General features: G+C 31.8%; 1 long non-coding RNA gene across 6 annotated transcripts; it reads right to left on the bottom strand.

Moving 5' to 3' along the window:
• Window positions 1-8,653: 8,653 nt before the first annotated feature.
• LOC139877151 (uncharacterized) lies at window positions 8,654-13,966 on the bottom strand. Of its 6 annotated transcripts, none has more exons than XR_011768488.1 (4): window positions 12,565-13,966; window positions 12,032-12,404; window positions 11,873-11,911; window positions 8,654-9,608 (listed from the first exon to the last, which is right to left on the bottom strand). It is a non-coding gene; the product is annotated as an uncharacterized lncRNA (long non-coding RNA). The 6 variants fall into 6 exon arrangements; XR_011768489.1 differs by having other exon boundaries at window positions 8,654-9,590; XR_011768490.1 differs by having other exon boundaries at window positions 8,654-9,590; window positions 11,873-12,404; window positions 12,565-12,823; window positions 12,901-13,966.
• Window positions 13,967-19,678: the final 5,712 nt, after the last annotated feature.

Below are 19,678 nucleotides of genomic sequence, written 5' to 3'. Positions count from 1 at the left end.
TGAGAATAATGGAAAGGAAGAGCTTAATTTATACTGGAAATATCATACGTAGTAATCGGGGCAGATCACCGTATTTAATTAAAGAGATCTTAATTTCCATAAATCCCGAAGAATCAGATTTTATAGATCTTCAAGATTTTCTTTAAATCCCTTAAATTCCGGAATTCAACCAAGGCAATGTCAAAAGTTAAGACGCGCCTTATTTTCTAAATTCAAACCTGACTACGTCAAAAGTTAAAAACAAATCTTTGTTTCTCATTTCATCCTTTTGTGAATAGCTTCATTCGCACTCTTCGAATAATCGAATTATTTTTATCCATATTACTCAATGATGATAAAACTCAAGTTATCAACTCATATTCGTCAGGAAAACATATTTATTGTTAGCTATGACGACCTCACTCAAATTTCGGGACGAAATTTCTTTAACGGGTAGGTACTGTGATGACCCGGGAATTTCCGACCAAATTTAAACATAATCTTATATGATTCGACTCGATAAGCAAAGTCTATTAAACCGAGTCTCATTATGTTTGAACTATTTCATGATAACATTTGACCTTTAACTATTTCCGACGATTCACGAACCTTTAATTGTAACTAAGAATGTAAATATAAATAATTATATATAAAACTAATTATATTAGTATTAATGAACTATTAAGTAATTTTGTTATTATAAAAGATAACATTTAATAACTAAAGATTTTCATTTTGAATATATATAGTATATTGTATATAAATGATTCAAACATATTTTACCAACGTTATCAAAATATTAAATGTACAATGTTATACTTTGTAGTTAATTGTTTAATATACATAATTAATCATCTACTCAACATTTAAAACATGATTTTATATATATGGTAGTATACATATATACATAAATATAACTATATATATATATGATTTTATACATAATTATTATATTATGTATATGTAGAAATTTATAATATATCTATGATAAAATAATGTACTATTTTAATAAATATATATAATACTTACATATATAAAACATTTATATTTTTCATAATTACATACATAAGTATAATATAATTAGTATGTAAATAAATATTATAATATATTTATATTAAAATGCATAAATATATAATATTCAGTATATGTTACAATACATATTACATAATTATTAAATATTACATAATAATAGATGATATTAATAAATTAAATTTAAATACAAATATAGTTGTTGTAGTAATGTTATTTGTATCGCCAAATATCAATATTTGTATTCATAATATCACTTTATATCATATAAAGATGAAATTGGATGTATAAATTAGATTATTATTACTAATATTATTATTATCGATAAAATATTAATATTATCATAATTAGTATGGTATTATTATTATTATTATTATTATTATTATTATTATTATCATTTTTACAATTATTATTATCATTAATATTATATTTATCATTATTATTAATTTTATTAATATTATTAGATATTAATATTATTGTTATTATATATTATTATTATTAATTAAAAAAAACAGTAGGGATCTATATTATACGCGTGACCTCTGTATCCTTTATCTCTATTATTATTATTTTTTTGTTTCTTTCCTGCTCCCAACTCGTGAACCTGTGTTGACATTTTCTCCATTTTTTATCAACCGATCTCTATTATTACAACATGATTATGTATAATTGCAAATCAAATAAAAAGGAAATCCAATGGGATTAAAGAGCACAGCGATATTTTTTTTTTCTTCTTCTCTGCACGCTCCAATTTTTTTTTTCTCTTAATTCAATTTCGAATAAAGTTTCAAAATCTAAAAATGCAGAAAGGTTAGAAATCTTTCTTTGAATCTATCTGCAAAATCTCAACTCTCAAATCTTTATATCGATCTTGAATTTTGAAGTCAAAGTTTAGTTTAAAAAAAGTCAACAATTGTTCTTGAGACAAATTCGCGTTCGTGTATATGTTTCTGATCAAATTGATGATTCCAGTAGTTTTTATACATGTTTAGAAAACTATTTCGTGTTATAAACATTATCTATAATGTTATCTATTACGAAATCAATTTTTTTTGTTTTGTTCCAAGAACCGACGCTGCAGTAGGCCTTTAGTATTTTTTTTTTTATTTTAGAACCCAAATTATTATTTTTTCTGTAATGTTTTGAAGCTTTAAAGGGAACCCCGATTTTTTTTTTTTTTTTTTTTTGGTTATTGATGTTTTGTTGAATCCATGAGACTTGTGGAGAAGAAGAGGAATAGAATAAAAACAGTTTATATATAAAATTTAAATTCGATATTAGTACAGAGAATCAGAATTGGTGGGATGGTCGAGAGTGTTTGCGTGTGAGCATGTGGTCACGAGATCGAGTCCAGAGGACGGTAGTTTATTTTTTTTTTTTTTTGAAACTCTTTTCATGTGAGGTAGTTTTCTTTTCTAATTTTATTATTGTTATTATATATTAATTATTATTAGTATTATTATTATTATTGTGATTGTTTTGATTGTTATTGTTATTGTTATTATTAGTATCATACTTGTTATCATATTTGAAAGTATTATAGACATTACTATTATTATTATGATAGGTATTAATAATATTATTATTAGTAATAAACTTATCATTTTAGTATTTTATCATCATTAGGATTATGATTATGATTATCATTATTATTATTATAAAGGAAATAAAAATATATTATTATCATCAATATTAGAATTTGTACCGGTTTATAAATAATAGTATCATCAGTACATTTACAATTAATAATATCATATTTATCAGTATCATCATTAATATTTACTAGTATTATCATGATTATCATTTATCATTTTATAAATATTAGAACCCTTATTATTAACATAAGTATGGTATTAGTATTAATATTATTTTAGAGTTATTATTATTAGTATCATTAACAGTTATCATTTTCATTTTTTTTGCTATTAGTATTATCATTATTAATAAAATTATTATTATTATTAGTAAATCATTATTATCTAAATTATTATTTTAACAAATAAATCTTTTGTACACTATATATATACTTATGGTATATACTAGGATTGTATTAATAATTCACATAACAAACTAATAAAATTTTATAAATACAATACTAACCACAAATATATGTATATAAATATATTAATGTCACTATTTATATAAACGTAAATCATTATAGATATATATACATAAAATAGATATATATATATATAAAATATAACTTAAAATATAATATAAGTATACGTTTTAAAATAAAGGTTAGAATAAATTCTACAAAACTATAATATATAAATAATACATATTAATAAATGAAATTTTGTAACTTACATTATACGTATTAATATATACACAATTGATATAGGTTCGTGAATCCGAGGCCAACCCTGCATTGTTCAATGACGTCATATGTATTTTTACTACAAAATACAGTATCGTGAGTTATAGTCCCACTTTTAAAATCTAATATTTTTGGGATGAGAATACATGCAGGTTTTATAAATGATTTACAAAATAGACACAAGTACGTGAAACTACATTCTATGGTTGAATTATCGAAATCGAATATGCCCCTTTTTATTAAGTCTGGTAATCTAAGAATTAGGGAACAGACACCCTAATTGACGCGAATCCTAAAGATAGATCTATTGGGCCTAACAAACCCCATCCAAAGTACCGGATGCTTTAGTACTTCGAAATTTATATCATATCCGAAGGGTGTCCCGGAATGATGGGGATATTCTTATATATGCATATTGTTAATGTCGGTTACCAGGTGTTCAATCCATATGAATGATATTTTTGTCTCTATGCATGGGACGTATGTTTATGAGAAATGGAAATCTGAAATCTTGTGGTCTATTAAAATGATGGAAACGATTGTTTAAGTTAAACTAATGAACTCACCAACCTTTTGGTTGACACTTTAAAGCATGTTTATTCTCAGGTACGAAAGAAATCTTCCGCTGTGTATTTGCTCATTTTATAGATATTACTTGGAGTCATTCATGGCATATTTCAAAAGACGTTGCATTCGAGTCGTCGAGTTCATCAAGATTATTATCAAGTCAATTATAGTTGGATATATTATGAAATGGTATGCATGCCTGTCAACTTTCGATGTAATGAAATTTTGTCTTTTCAAAAACGAATGCAATGTTTGTAAAATGTATCATATAGAGGTCAAGTACCTCGCGATGTAATCAACTGTTGTGAATCGTTTATAATCGATATGGACTTCGTCCGGATGGATTAGGACGGGTCTTCACATTAAACACATTCATGCACACACATATGTTTGAACAACTCATTATGATACTTGTAAATCTCATGACTAGTATCTATACTTGACAAACATAAAGTAAAATGATGAAACTTGTCTAAATTTTCAAAAAAAAAAGGGGAATGGCACGATTTACTTTCAAAAGTTTGTTTTCAAAATGAGTCTAGACAAGGACTAATCTACATAGGTTTAGCATATAGTTTTTCAAAATTATAAACTTGAATATTTTGATAAAAATGTGGCTTTTCTAGGAAATGACCAACACGAAAAATCAACGTATGACAAACAATAGGCAACACATTGAAACTAGAACACTTCATGAAGAGCGTGTTGTTCATCATACTGAATTTCCCGAACTAACTCAACTTCTCACTCAAAACAATTGCTTCTCGTTCCTTGAGTTTGATGAAGTCATTTATCCAACGTTGATTAGAGAATTTTATGCTCATCTTGATGTTTCAAATCCCGACCAAGTTGCATTTCGACTTTTCAATACACCCTACACTTGGTCTTTTGAACAATTCGCAACCGTTATGGCTATTCCTTCCAATGGGCGTTCCCTATATACTCCTTCTACCGATCTCAGAACACTTAACCCCACATTTCCGTTGGAACCTATCTTGGAACTCATTACCATTCCTGGAGCACAACGAAACCTCAACCAACGACTTCGCATTCAAGATGACGAAATACGCCATGATCTTCTTCTCACTTTAAACATCATTCGTAACAATGTCTATTGTAGGGAACCTACCGCCACTCACGTTTCAGGAACCGAAGTTGATGTCATATGGTCTCTTCTTACTCATGAACCCATAAATCTCGCTTATCTCACTGCTCAAAGAATGGGTTACCTTCGAGACTAGGAAATCGTGCACTTCCATTCTCAAACCATCTTAATCAACTTTTCCGATTTGTTGGTGCCATCAACCCTTCTCAAATTCCTCAACTCGTGTCCACAATTCCTCTCACTTATTGGGAAGCCCATCCGGTCATAATTATCTCTTCCGACAATGAAGGCTCAACTATCTTCGATGCGTTTAGCACCAACGGCATTTATCCTTGAAAAACTAATGTTGGTTAAGACTAAGTTTAAGGGCGGGTAGATACAACACTTGTCCTAAGATTAAAACTTGTTATGTACTAGTTGTTATCATGTACTTGTTATGCTTATTATGTTTGTTACTCTTTATGTTTAAAATTGGTTCGAGGGGGAGCCATTCTATTGATAAACAGGAACAATTGATAAGCTTGTACGATTTAAGGCGGATCATTACTCTAGGGCGCGCTTAGTTCCAAGGGGGACTAACCTTTTTGCTTCGACAAAAGGGGGAGAAAGTGTATGGTAAGTGACGTTAACACTTATGTCGGCTTACATAGTTAAAACACTTACTCATATGTTTGTCATCATCAAAAAAGGGGATAATGTTGGTTAAGATTCCAATCATAATATTCAAAAGTTAATCACTTTGTTTTGATGATGACACACAAGAGATGAGTGCTTAATCATATGTAAGACGACATAAGTTCATAAACCTACACTATCTCTAGCAAAATACCAACATATAAATAATTAACTTGGTAAAAGTGGTATGCGGCTGCACCACGGTCGACCGTGGACCTGACCGTGGATGGCCTGTACCAACGAAATTAAGTTTTTCTAAGACTGTCAATCTACGGCTAACCTCACGGTCAACCGCAGTTCGACAGCAGTTTTCTTTGTTAACAAATTCATCCACTTTAAGTTAGACCACTTTGAGGCATCTATAATTTACAAAACCGTTTTAAACATACTTATAATAGTTGCCCTTTTTGATCTCAAAAGAGTTTTGATCCAAAAGATGTTTATTTCTACTAATCACACCTAATAACATCTTAATGACAATTTAAGCACAATTAAGGTTAAACATATAAGTGTTTTATTTTTCACTTGTTACAAAATGTCATTTAAATACATACAAATGATGGTCATTAAAAGTCCCAACAAAAGAGATGCTCTCCCATGATTTTCATGTATCATTCTTATGTATGTATTATTGTGTATTAGTAAGTTGTTATGATCTCCATTATGTTCCAACTAGATTCAAACTAGTTCATTTGAGATGTAACAATGTTCCAAAAGGCAATATACTTCCATTAGCAAAATGACAAGTGATTAAGAAAGGTTGATGAAGTTTTTGGAAGATAATGGTTTGTCAAGAGACAAAATTCTGCATTTGCCTTATTAAGTAATCAATGACAAATGCTCAAAGCTTGAAGACTTTCTTCTTTTATGGACATGTCAACTTCCACACTTATGTCCAAAACAAAAGAGGTAATGGGGATGTTTTTAGAGTTAATTGGCCTTTAGTTGCAGCTATTCAACAAGGGAAAATAACAATTTTCAAAGGACAAAAATGGCTATAAGAATCAGGTGTCAAAGGTACATGGTCGACCGTCCAGCAAGCCGTATAGCTTTCAGGCAGATTTCTCTTTCCTATAAAAGCCAAGCCTTGAAGCATTTGAAGACTTACCTCTTGCACTCATATTTTCTCATACTTACTGATATCATTCTTATAATTAATTGTAATCTTTTTAGAGTGATTATAGCTAGAGTGCTTGTAAGCTTAAGTTGTAAGTTTACTTGTAAACTATTTTCTTAAAGGGATCTAGAAGGTAGTTGTGTTTTCACTAGGATAGTGCATTAGGATCTTGTGGTAAGAACTATAGGTGTTTGTGAAGTCTCCAAGGGGACGTAAGGGTTCACAAGTTGCGGCTTATCAAAGTACTAGTGTTGTATCCGGACACTCCATCGAGTTTGGAGTATCATAGTGAAGAAAAATCTCAATTCATAGAATTGAGGAGTGGATTAAGGAAGATTAGTTAACATCTTCCCGAACCACTATAAATCGTTGTATTTGTTCTCTCTTCCCTTATCTTGTGATTATATTTACATTTACATATATCTTATAAGTATTGTTTGAGAACAAACATTTCAAATTACACTATATCAAGTTCAAGAAAACCCAAAGAAATTTTTTTAAAATCGACTAAGTAACTATTCACCCCCCCAGTTACTTACATAAACCTTAAATCCCAAACCCTAAACACTAAAACCTAAACACTAAACGCTAAACACTAAACCTTAAACTCTAAACCCTAAACACTAAACTCTAAACCCTAAACACTAAACCCTAAACCCTAAATCCTATACCCTAAACACTAAACCCTACACACCAAACCCTAAACCCTAAACAGTAAACCCTAAACCCTATACACTAAACCCTAAACCCTCTTTCTAAACATTAAACCTTAAATCAACCCTAAACCCTTAACCACGAACCCTTAACTTTACACACTAAACCCTAAAACCTAAACCTTAAACATTACACTGTAAACCCTGAACCATAAATTCTAAAATCTAAACTCTAAACCCTACACTCTAAAACCTATACCTTATAAACAAAACCCTATACACTAAACCTTAAACCCTAAGCCCCATATGTAAACCCTAACACTAAACCTAAACCATAAACCATAAAACTTTAAACCCCAAACCCTAAACTTTATACCATAAATTCTAAAAACTAAACCTTAAACTCTAAAGCCTAAACTCTAAATCCTATACCTAATAAACCCTAAACACTAAACTGTAAACCCTATACACTAAATCCTAAACCCTAAAACCTAAAGCATAAATTCTAAAACCTTAACTCTAAACCCTAAATCCTAAACTGTAAACCTTAAACCGTAAACCCTAAATAGCAATTCCTTAACCTTAAACTATTAACTCTCAACGTGAATTTTTTTTATCCATTAAGCTTATATTAGTTGTCAAAATGAATATAGTTTGTACCATAAGTATATATAATTAGAGTTGTACCAAAAATATTCAAAGGATTAATACCATAGAACATTTACATCTCAGTTAAATACGTCTCAAGGCTTTCTTATAAACAACTTTGTTGGTGGTATTTAATCATTTCCATTGTCGTCCAATATGATTGGTTTTAATACGTTTATTGTAGTCAAATACACATGTCTGCAATGATTGTTTATTCATTTTATTGAAAGAAGTAAATACATATTAATAATTTTTGTAATATGATGTATATGCTACATGACGAATGTAATTTATCATAATTTTTTTCCATGTCATCATTTAAACACGCACAATAATTCAACATCTAGCGCGAAAAATATAGGCACATACACTAAATGCATAATATAGAACTTGTAAACAAAAGTAGTACACTCATACTTCTACAAAACTGCAAGTTAATCATAAAAGCACTAATAGATGTAGTGGTCAAACTTTTGCAAATGATGGTTACTACAAAATCAAAATAGATAATAGGTATAAAGGTTGTCTATAACTAACTTTAACTTGATAATAGGTACATAAAAGATTCACTTCTTTATCGCAAGTGAAACACATTAATAAATAAATAAATAATTGAGTAACAGTTACAATTCCATTAACAACGAACTAAAATAGTATTCACAGTATATGAAGAAAAAAAAAACAATAGATGTTGTGTATTTGAAGAATTAGAGAAATGGAATTGTGCAATCGTTCGCAATAGGAATAGACGTTTGTAACACCTCTTCGTCAATCACATTCGACGTAGATGCTAAATTTGCACAAATAACGAACTTGTCACATAGAAAAACCAAAAGTAACCAACATTGAATATCAAACAATTATCTCAGAAAAGCAGCAATTGAAGGAATGCCGGTGTTTAAAGAAGGTTGTTGAGAATAATAACTCAATGCACGGGCAAGATCAAAAAAAGAGAGACACACACTACATTTTAAATAGACAAAATTTCCGAAATCATCCCTGTGTTAAGTCTTTTTATTCATTTTCATCACTTCCAATTAAAAACTGCAAAAACAGTCCTTAAAGTGATTTTGAAATCCCAAAGTCATCCCTATCACTAACGCTCATTAAATATGTCTGTTAACTTTAGTCGGATGCTAAACATGTAAGGGTAATTTCGTCTCTTTACACATCTGATTCTCCACCTTATTCTATCTTCATCATATCTTCTTCTCTTCCATATTAATCTTTGAACAAAAAATCTTTAACTAAAATCTAAAATTGAAATCAAGTAAAAACCCACCTTATACAACCGAAATTCGTACCCATAATCTAACATTCAAACCCACATATTTGAACTGGCAGGTTTGAATGTTAATTGAGTAAAGGTTGGTAAGAGAGTAAGAGACTATACAAACAGGAAGATGCTTACCTTCTCTATTAGTGGGCAACTGATTAGATCTTTCTTTGCCATATCAACAACTTTTGAAGCATAAATATACACGAACAAGACTCGATCTGCTCACAAAAATAATCCTAAAAAGTCATCGTTACTTTCTCTGATATATATCAAATCCATATATGTACAAACTCATTCAAGACTGAATCTCATGTACATAACTTTCTCTAATATATACATACGCATAGGTGCAAAGAGATCTTTAAATTACATAAGAAACGGTAATCAAATGCAGAAGTTCAACAACAATTAATCAACTATTCAAGTTATATATAATTTATAAAGTAATTATTCAACACAAGTATATAAAATCAGTCAACAAAAAAGATCCTATGGAAATCACAAATTAATCATGTTAGCAATCCGAACAAATACATATTACCAATATAACTAATAGACAAAATTTGTCCGATTTATTATGAATAGTACTATTCAATTTTTCATTTTTTTACAAACCAGCCCCTAACTTTCATTAAAATACAAATCGAACCCCCTATTTTATACTTATATTATAAATTATTATTTATCCCATCACTAACACCAAAAACACTCACCACGCTTTACCGGCTTCTACACTGCGCTCAAACAGTAGGACCCACATAAGCCACTACTGTGCTACATTTTTTTTTTTGTCTCCAACGATAAAAGAAGCAACTTTCTTAAAACGAACAACCCTTCAATGCTACCAAAAGATGAAAAATATTTTTTTTACAAAATAGATCAACTAACTTTAACGTTAAAAGAAGCAACTTTTTTCAAAAGGAACAACCCTTCAATGTTAGATGTCGAAAAGGATTCTTTTTTACAAAATAGATCCACAAAAGGAAAGACTTTTTTTTTAACTCGCATTCAAAACGGAGCCTCCGGCGCGAAGCGAGGCTCCACAACTAGTTGAAACCAAAAATGAAAATCAACTTAATTACCAAAAAGTACAAAAAAACTAGCGAATTGATGTTAAATAACCTTTCTTGAAACCGACGCCGTAAATTAAATTGAAATTAGGGTTTTTTTGGGTTAGGTCTCTCCTCGACGGACGGACTCGGGTGTCGATGTTGCAGATATGACCGTCACCATTTCAACGGAAACAACGAAACAATGATGGTTGCATGATTTGCAAGTTTCGTCGGAGATGAAAGCGACGAAGAATACCAGTGGTTCTCACAAGCGATGAATTGGAAGTTGTTGCAGGAGGTAATAAATAGAGTTATGGAAGATGCGCTTCAAGCTCACGAGATTCACTGTTGAGTTTTGTGATTCAATTAAAGGCTATGGAAGATCGTCATTCCACCTCGATTTTGATTTTAAATTTTAGTTAAAGATTTTTTATTTAAATATGGATAAGGAAGAGAAAATGAAGATGGGAGAGGACTCGGAAGAAATAGAAGATAAGATGATACTAATAAAACAAGATGAAGAATAAAAAGACGAAATTACCCTCACATGTTTAATATGTGGCTAAGTTAACGAGCATATTTAACAAGCGTTAGTGACAGGGATGATTTTGGGATTAAAAAATCACTTTAAGGACTATATTTGTAGCTTTTAATTGGGAGGGATGAAAAGAAATAAAAATACTTAACATAGAGATGATTTTAGCAATTTTATCTTTTAAATAAAACAAAAAAAAAATCAGTTTAGTGGATTAATAAAATCACACAGTCCTTTAGGAACATACTCATTCTATACACAAATTGAATATTACTTTGTGAGAAAAAAAAAATACACATTGCTTTCAACTTTTTGTTTACTTGCTCTTTCTTTCTATAATAAAATAAATAATACAGACTACATCTTAGTTTCTGGTTACATTTCATTCACTAAACACAAGCCATATAAATGCTAAAAAAAGGATGCAAGTAATGGACACGTACTACTTATAACTTACTACTACTTGCCCATTTTCAACTTCACTCACCCAGGTGCATGACTCTCTAAATGCTATCATTCTAACCTAGTAATAATTAGGAGATCATGGATATTTAATTCACACTACATTCAATAGCTACAGACTCGAGCTGCAATTCTTATTGGACTTCTATTATCAATAACGGGCTACGCCATGGGCTTCAAGAATACCCAACAGACCCACCATTGTACCTAGACATTTGAATGGTGGGACATTCACACTAAAATGACCTGCTACAAACACAATCCCTTTCCATTAGACAACACATTGCAATAACTGGAATCTTGTTTTGCAAAAAAAATTAATAATAAAAAATAAAAAAAGTTAAGACAAATAAGCCACCATGTGTAATCTTAAAAACAAAAATTTGAAAGTGCCTAAAATGGGAGATACACGAACGCTAACCAAAGTATAGCTGGAAGAAAAGATGAGTACCTGTAAACATAGAGACTAACTTGAAGATCAAAATGGATCCTGCAAAACAAATCGAATCAAAAATAAAGAAACTGTGATTTTCAACTGCAAACAAATCATGTCAATTTAGGCTTATGTTAATAAAAGGAACCAAAAAAGGAACAAAAAACAAAGTCTTACAAATTTCAAGACGGTGCTAGCAATTCAAAAAGCCTACAAAACAAATTGAACCAAACACGAAAAAAAAAAAAAAAAAAAAAACTGGTATAGTAATTGAAATTGCAAACGAATGGAGGTTTGCATCAAAAAAATAAACAAAAGAAATAAGCGACAACCGCTGGCGATATCAAGTTACTCAAACGCCGAAAATACCAATTCAGTAGGCGGTCTAACTGGAACGACGAAGAAGGAGACGACGGTAAATTCTGTATCCCAATAATCTAACCAAAATTTGATGCCGCAATTTCGCAATTAATATCATCTCGTTCCTAAATTTTACTAAGCTCTGCCGCACGTGATGATTTCGACAACCGTTTTACGGCGATTTCTTGTCCTGCAGTCATTATATCATGTATTAAAAACGTAATGTATTTGTCAAACTGTTAATAACAAACTTCAAACGCAATAATCAGATAATCATATTTAAAATGGGAGACCATATCATTCTCACAATATCAATAAATTAGAAAAATTGTTTAATTTGAAGAACAAACCTTGTGAACTGGTCCAAAACCACCTTGTTCGAGCTTGTTCTTGTTTGCAAAACCATATGTGTAGCAAGTCCTATATTCACTCAAAGTGAATATAGGAAACGGGGCCCGTCACATTCTTTTTCATGATCACGTGCATGTTCTGATCGTTCCAAAAGATTGTTTTGGCCATTTGAAGCCTTAACAAACAAAGTTGGTTTTTTCTTTTTTTTTCCATATGGATATCGACATTGTGTTCATCATCGTAAATTATAACGTTATTCTACAATAAATGTAAAGCAGCAACTTTGATATACTATACAAACTGACCGGATAAGGTTCAAACATGTTTATACTCACCTTATACATCAAATGAAGTGAGCAATGATAAGGTCTAATCATTCGATTGCTAGTTGTTGAATGTTGATAAGATAAACAACATCAGGAGTACCACTAAAAGCCTTCTTTCCCATCAACACATTCACCGCTTATGTCGGATGAAATGCGTACCAGAAAACGTACTCGTTTCTGTTCAAACATGGCGCTTGCATCGGTAAACACCTTATCTGTCCTCTATTTCTCTGTATACCACAACATCCCCTATCCACTACTCGAAAACCTGCATTCATCACACCATCATACCTTAAATAACTCATTTACAATAAAATTTTAGATTATCCTAACGAACCCGTATATCGCGTGTGGGTTGAATCATCATCAGATGGTAGGTTGAATCGTCATCAAACGGTGGAAATCACCAACAATTTTGGTCATACACGTCATTGAATGATCAAATCTTTATCAAACAGGAAAGGGAAATATAAATACATGTAAAGCTAACACACGTAAAATTAAGCAATAATTTAAATAATACCCTTAAATGAAAAAAATGAATTTCTTCAAACCTAATTAAACATAAACAGTAACAACAACAACAAAATCCAATCCCACGTGTGTGGGGACTAATTAAATAGTAAGAAATCTGAAATGGGAAAAAACCAAAAAGCAATAATAAAAATTATTAGATATAATTAAAAAAAAATTACGAATTTATCAGAACGTGGAACACCTACAAACAAAATCGTTCGTAAGACTTGTAGATTTAGCGAATGAGACGAAAGCTATCGAATTAAATGTAGTCGAAAATTGTTGAAACCTATATCCCCAAATTCGCATACAAACAAAATCTGACATGAAAAGTGACAATTGAAGGCTATTAGACAATATGTTGGTGAATATATTGAAGGGTATTTGAAGAATACATATTTCGTGAATGCGTAGTAAACTATTAGATTGGATTCAGACCACAATCGCCTCCGATGGTTGTCGACGGTTATGTCATCGGCGCTGGTGGTTTAGGGTTTAAGAGATGGAAAATGTATTCATCTATGTTAGGGTTCACGATCAGTTTTTTCTTAGACACGTTAAGTTTTGGCGACTACCGGCCGAGTAGTCTTATTGGAAGCTATTATAAAGTTATTTCCAAATTGCTTTCTAACCGTATACGAAAAGTATTTCCAAGACTTAGGTTCAGAGCAAAGTGCTTTCCTAAGTGGTAGATACATTCTTGATGGGGTTCTTGTGGCTAATGAGGTAGTGGATGATCTTAAAAGAAATAATAAACATGGGCTTATTTTCAAAGTTGACTTCGAAAGGCGTCCGACTCGATTAATTGGAACTATCTTCTAGAAGTAATGAAATGATGGGTTTTGTGGATAGATGGATAAAATGGATGTCTTCGTGTCTTAGTATCGCGTCTATATCCATTTTTATTAATGGCTCTCCTACTAAGGAATTCTCCTTAGGTAGGGGAGTATGACAAGGAGACCCTCTTTCGCCTTTTTTGTTTATCATTGCGGCGGAAGGGCTTAATATTTGAACTAAAGTTGCGGCGGAGAAAGGGATGTACAAGGGAGTCGAGATTGGGAATGATAAGATAGTGATTTCGCATCTTCAATACGTGGATGATACTATCTTCTTTGGTGAATGGACTAGAAGAAATGCTCGGAATCTTATGTACTTATTAGAGTGTTTCGAAAGAGCTTCGGGTTTAAAGGTAAATTATTTTAAAAGTCAACTTTATGGTGTGGGTGCTGCAAAATCCGAGGTAGATAATTTAGTCGGGTGGTGTTCGTGTAAACCCGGATCACTTCCTTTCATTTATTTGGACCTTCCGGTTGGTAATAAGATGAAAAGATTAAAATATTGGTCTCCGTTTTGTAAAAAATTCGACAATCGTCTTGCGGAATGGAAAGCAAAAATGGTGTCATTTGTTGGTCGTCTAACTCTCGCGAAATCGGTCCTCTTGAGTTTACCACTCTACTATTTTTCACTTTTTCGTGCCCCGCTTTGCGTAATTAAAAAATTAGATAGTGTGCGTCGTATCTTTTTTTGGGGTGCGTTGGGTTCTAATTCAAAAATGTCTTGAGTTAAGTGGGAAAAACTCCTTCCTCACGAAGACTGAGGTTTAAATATTAAATCCTTGAAAAGTAAAAAATGTATCCCTCCTTTGCAAATGATGGTGGAGGTTTAAAACCGAAACCAACACTTTGTGGAGGAGAGTTATTCGGAGTATATACGGTTCTAATGGTGGGCTAGAAATGGGTGACGGGCTTGCTCGAAACTCATTTCCTAGTTTTTGTTGGTATGTTTGCTACTTAATTTGGAAGAATAGAAATGAATTGGTTTTTAACAACAAAAGGGATACTATACCGTCTATGTTTTGCGAATTACAAGATCTTTCTTTTGATTGGATACTCGAAGAAGTAAATGTTTTAATCTCAATTGGCAAAATTGGATCTATTCTCCGGGAGCGGCTTGATGTTGCGATCTCCGCAACCTTATTTTCGGGTTCATACTTTGTAATGTAATTGTTTTATTTTCGTGATGTATGTTGTTGCCTTTTGGTAACTCTTGTAGAACTTTAAATTTCGTTTAACATAATTACCTTGTCTTTCAAAAAAAAAAAAAAAAAAAAAAAAAAAAAAAACATCAGTTTTTCATATTAGCTCCGTATGTTTTAATTTGATGAAGGGTGATTCAACATGTTATTACAGTTTGTTAAATAGGTTATCCCGTGTTTTTTTAATTATTAGGGATGGAGTGTATTTAAAATTCATTTATTACCTAATGTTTTTAGTGGATGACTAATGATCGTTGGATTAAGGGGTTTTGTAACGTAATTTTCTAATTCAACGGTAATTAAGGGGATTTTGAATATATTCATTACCTAATCAAGACTCTCTTTTACTGTATAATAAAGTGAAGTGATAACTAAAAAGACTATTTATAAAATTTTGTGTGACATACTATTCATTTTGACACAAGCTTTTTTACAACGCGTCAAGCCTAGAGAATTTTAAAAGTTTATAATGTCATGTTATCCAGTAAAAAAAAAAAAATTCAAAAGATATGAAGATAACATATTTATAAGTTTATAATGGACAGTCGTACCCTACGACAGGCGACTGCCATGTACCATGAAAACGCTTCTTGCCGTATAATACGAAACTGTCGTCTTCATCGTATATCTTCATTGTTGGAAAACAATAAGAATATGACAAAAGTAAACGAATCTGATCCAATTCAAAGGGCGTATCAGAATTTTTCTCACGAGATCTCTCATTTCCCTAAGACAAATAAATATAAAAGAGGTCCATTGGCTTTAAACCGAAAAACCCTATAATTAGAGACGATTCGGGTCTTTTATATGGGCCCTATGGGTCGCGATCAACTGGTTTATTTCTTCCATCCAAATAAAAAAGCACCCATTGCGATGTCTTTATACGGGTACAACACTTTTGTTGGGTCTGGCCTCCGTCTTCTCGTCTTGACAAATTACGTTTGCGTTTACAGTTTTCTGTTTATAACTTCTCATATACGCCTTGTCTCAAGTGCATCCCGGTTTCCCAATGTGGTGCACTGATTCGCCTGATAATTAGTTATTTATTTTACTGAACATTGTTATAATTCTTAAACTCTTAGATATGAGTACTTGAGGATGTGGTAATTTGTGAAACTTAGTGGTTTCTGTGTGTAGATGATAATGGCTTCCGTGAACAATTTTGTGATAGGAATTATGGACCAAACAACAAGTGATTTCGCAAAAGCACAAATCACTCGTTCAACAAACCAAGAAAATAAAAGTGTAAATTTAATTCGACACATGCAGATAACGTGGTTATATTCGATCCATGTGATTGGTCTATTTCACTGCCAACTAGAGAATTATTTTTATTATTTTGTGATCTAGGGTGGTTACAATACAATACGGTGGGTTTCATATATAGGAAGCCTAAAGGAGAAACCAAATCCAATACTAAAATTAGGCTAAAAATTCAGAATTTAAATTTAGCCCTCAAGTGATCCCAGTTGGATCGATGCAATCCTATTGGTATAAGAATTTCATTTCTACTACCTCCCACATGAGTCTACTGAGATCACATTGGGATCTCGATTTCTGATCACGATTTCTTTGTTCTCGCGACTTGTTTCATTCTAGCTTCACACCACGGCATTATGCTTTTCTCAACTACCAAATCACATCCACCAACAAAACTCATTTCTTATTCCTCATCTTATTTCTTCAACATATCAAGAAATAATCAAAAGGTATACCCATTATTATTAATTGAACTTGCTGTCTCAAATATCAAATAAGATGAACAAACTGGAAATAAACTGGAGGGTGCAGATAAGAAATGTGTGGTTAAAAGTAAGAAACTGATAAAGGGTTTATAAGTAAAGCAATTAGTGCTTCAATTGTAATTGGTTTTGGTACCCTTGCTGTCAGTAGGTAATCCACCATTGATCATGACTATTGAAACTTATAAGCTTTTACTTGACCATTAGTTCATATATGCTTGTTAGTTCAAGTGCATTGTAATTAGTAGTTGCTTGTGGTGTGTGATGGAAATTGGCAATTTGGTGGATCCATAGAGGCTTAAGTACAAAATGATTGCTATCTGATTATACATGACATTATCAACCTGATACAAAATCCACTGGCAATTGTGTTTATGGCCCATGGTTGGTCAAAACAATGAGTAATCAAACACTTGTAAACATAGAATTCTGCCATTGGCCATGTATCATAATCACAAGTCTCCCTTTTATCAAGCATCAATTAAATTATCACAATATGTACAAAATGATGCTTTATGATCAAATGAAATTGGTTTCAATTAAAAAAGAGAGATTATTTTGGTTGATGGAAAAACCGGGTCTCGATTCAACCCAACCCAACCCATTTAAAGCTGAACCAACCCAAACAATTTAGACCCGACCTGACCCGGCCCAACCCAAGCCAACCCAACCCATTAAGACCCGACCCAACCCAACCCAACCCATTTAGACCAGCCCAAAAAAGTAGACCCATTTGTACCCAAACCCGTCTTGAAGCAAACCCATTTTGACCTGACCCAACAGGCATAAGTGTATGTATATATGCTATGTGATAAAAATTGACTTGCACTTTTGATTCTTTTTCGTAAACGCTTTTTGTCAGTATGATGGGCTTTTTGTCAGTATGATGGTCAATGCACAAGTTCTGCCAAAAGCCGAACTACACCAGTACACATGAAATATTAAACAGAATCTACCAAGAATTATAAGACTAATAACATAAGATGCATATTGCATTCCAAGACATGAACAATAATGCACATATAAGATATGAAATATAACATGCATCACTTTACAATATTAAGACAAAAAAAAAACAGAAGTATAAATTCTCAACAATTACGCAAAAACATAGAGTTGTCTTATTGAATAATGAACTCTAGAATCACAATAAAAAAAGAGAGTAAGACCAAATATACACACAATTAAAATGATTACAAATACACAGAGTAAAAATTTAATCAGATAAGCACAAGTACTGATAAGTGAACACCCATTCACAATACTAATAACTCAAATCTTGATGATTGGTGTCTGCTAATCATGCACTTTTAAACCATGCACTTTTACAGTTTTACTTGAACATGATAACCAATTAACCCAACATTCTGTTTACATCAGTGGAGATCAAGCTGTATTAAAAATAGATCATTTTAACAACTTTTTTTTTTCTCTCATATCAAGTTCTGGTCTGTGACTACGGCTTAAAGATGCTCAATTTGATGCATGTGATATGTAGTTCATGCACAAGAGAACCATCTAAACGAATGTGCAATAATAAATAAAAAAAATTAATGCATCACAGCCTTACTTATTCATGATGAGAATACATAAAGAATAGCCAACACAAGGGGGCTAAATTGTATGACTACAATTTGTGTCTGTCATATTTTGGCTAGTATACTCTCTCGTTAGTCTGTTATATGTCATGACCCCTCCCTTACTAGATATCACATCATCTAAAAAAAGATCAATTTCACAGTAACAAATCATATCAACTTGACTGTCAACAAGACATCAGTGTTAACAAAAATGTTGGATTCATCATTAGTCATTGAAATTTGATAACATTCATCTTATAGAAAAAACAAGTATCAATGGATATATGATGCACAACCTAAACTGATTAAAACAAGAAGCAAACGGATCACCAACATATGATGAAGACTTGAATGTGATACCTGCACTTTGATCTTTATACCCTGCAAAATGGCATCATCATCATCATCAATAAATAATAGGATCCGACTGATTAAGAAGAGCTAGTGTCTCCTTGTAGGAGCTCACTTCGCAATCGGTCAAGTAACCACGGATTTCATCAAACATACAATCTTTGACACGTCCTGAGCACGGGTCATAAACATCAAGTATGGTCAATTCTCCGGTTGCATCATGGACCTCTTCAAAAATAGGTTCACCATTCTTCCTAAACTCAAGTACTCTATTATACATCGCACCATAGATCCCATTAACAGTGTAAAGCTTTGTGAATGATTTCAAAACACCTTCATTCATCTTCCACACAACACAAACTGGTTTTTCACCCTCGTTATTAATAAAACTTTCAATCACAACAAGAGAACCCATCAATTTCGAGACAATCAAATATCCGGTGGAATGTGCTAAATCATCCGAAAGAAACACTTCACCAATTTCTTCACTTTTCAAATCAAACGTAATAATCCGTTTATGACTTGCATCGACCTTATCATAACAACGCCAATAAATAACCCCA

Source organism: Rutidosis leptorrhynchoides, chromosome 11 (assembly GCF_046630445.1).
Source record: "Rutidosis leptorrhynchoides isolate AG116_Rl617_1_P2 chromosome 11, CSIRO_AGI_Rlap_v1, whole genome shotgun sequence".
NCBI lineage: Eukaryota > Viridiplantae > Streptophyta > Magnoliopsida > Asterales > Asteraceae > Rutidosis > Rutidosis leptorrhynchoides.
Note: the sequence above shows the minus strand (reverse complement) of the source record. Positions and strands in the feature narration are given on the sequence as shown.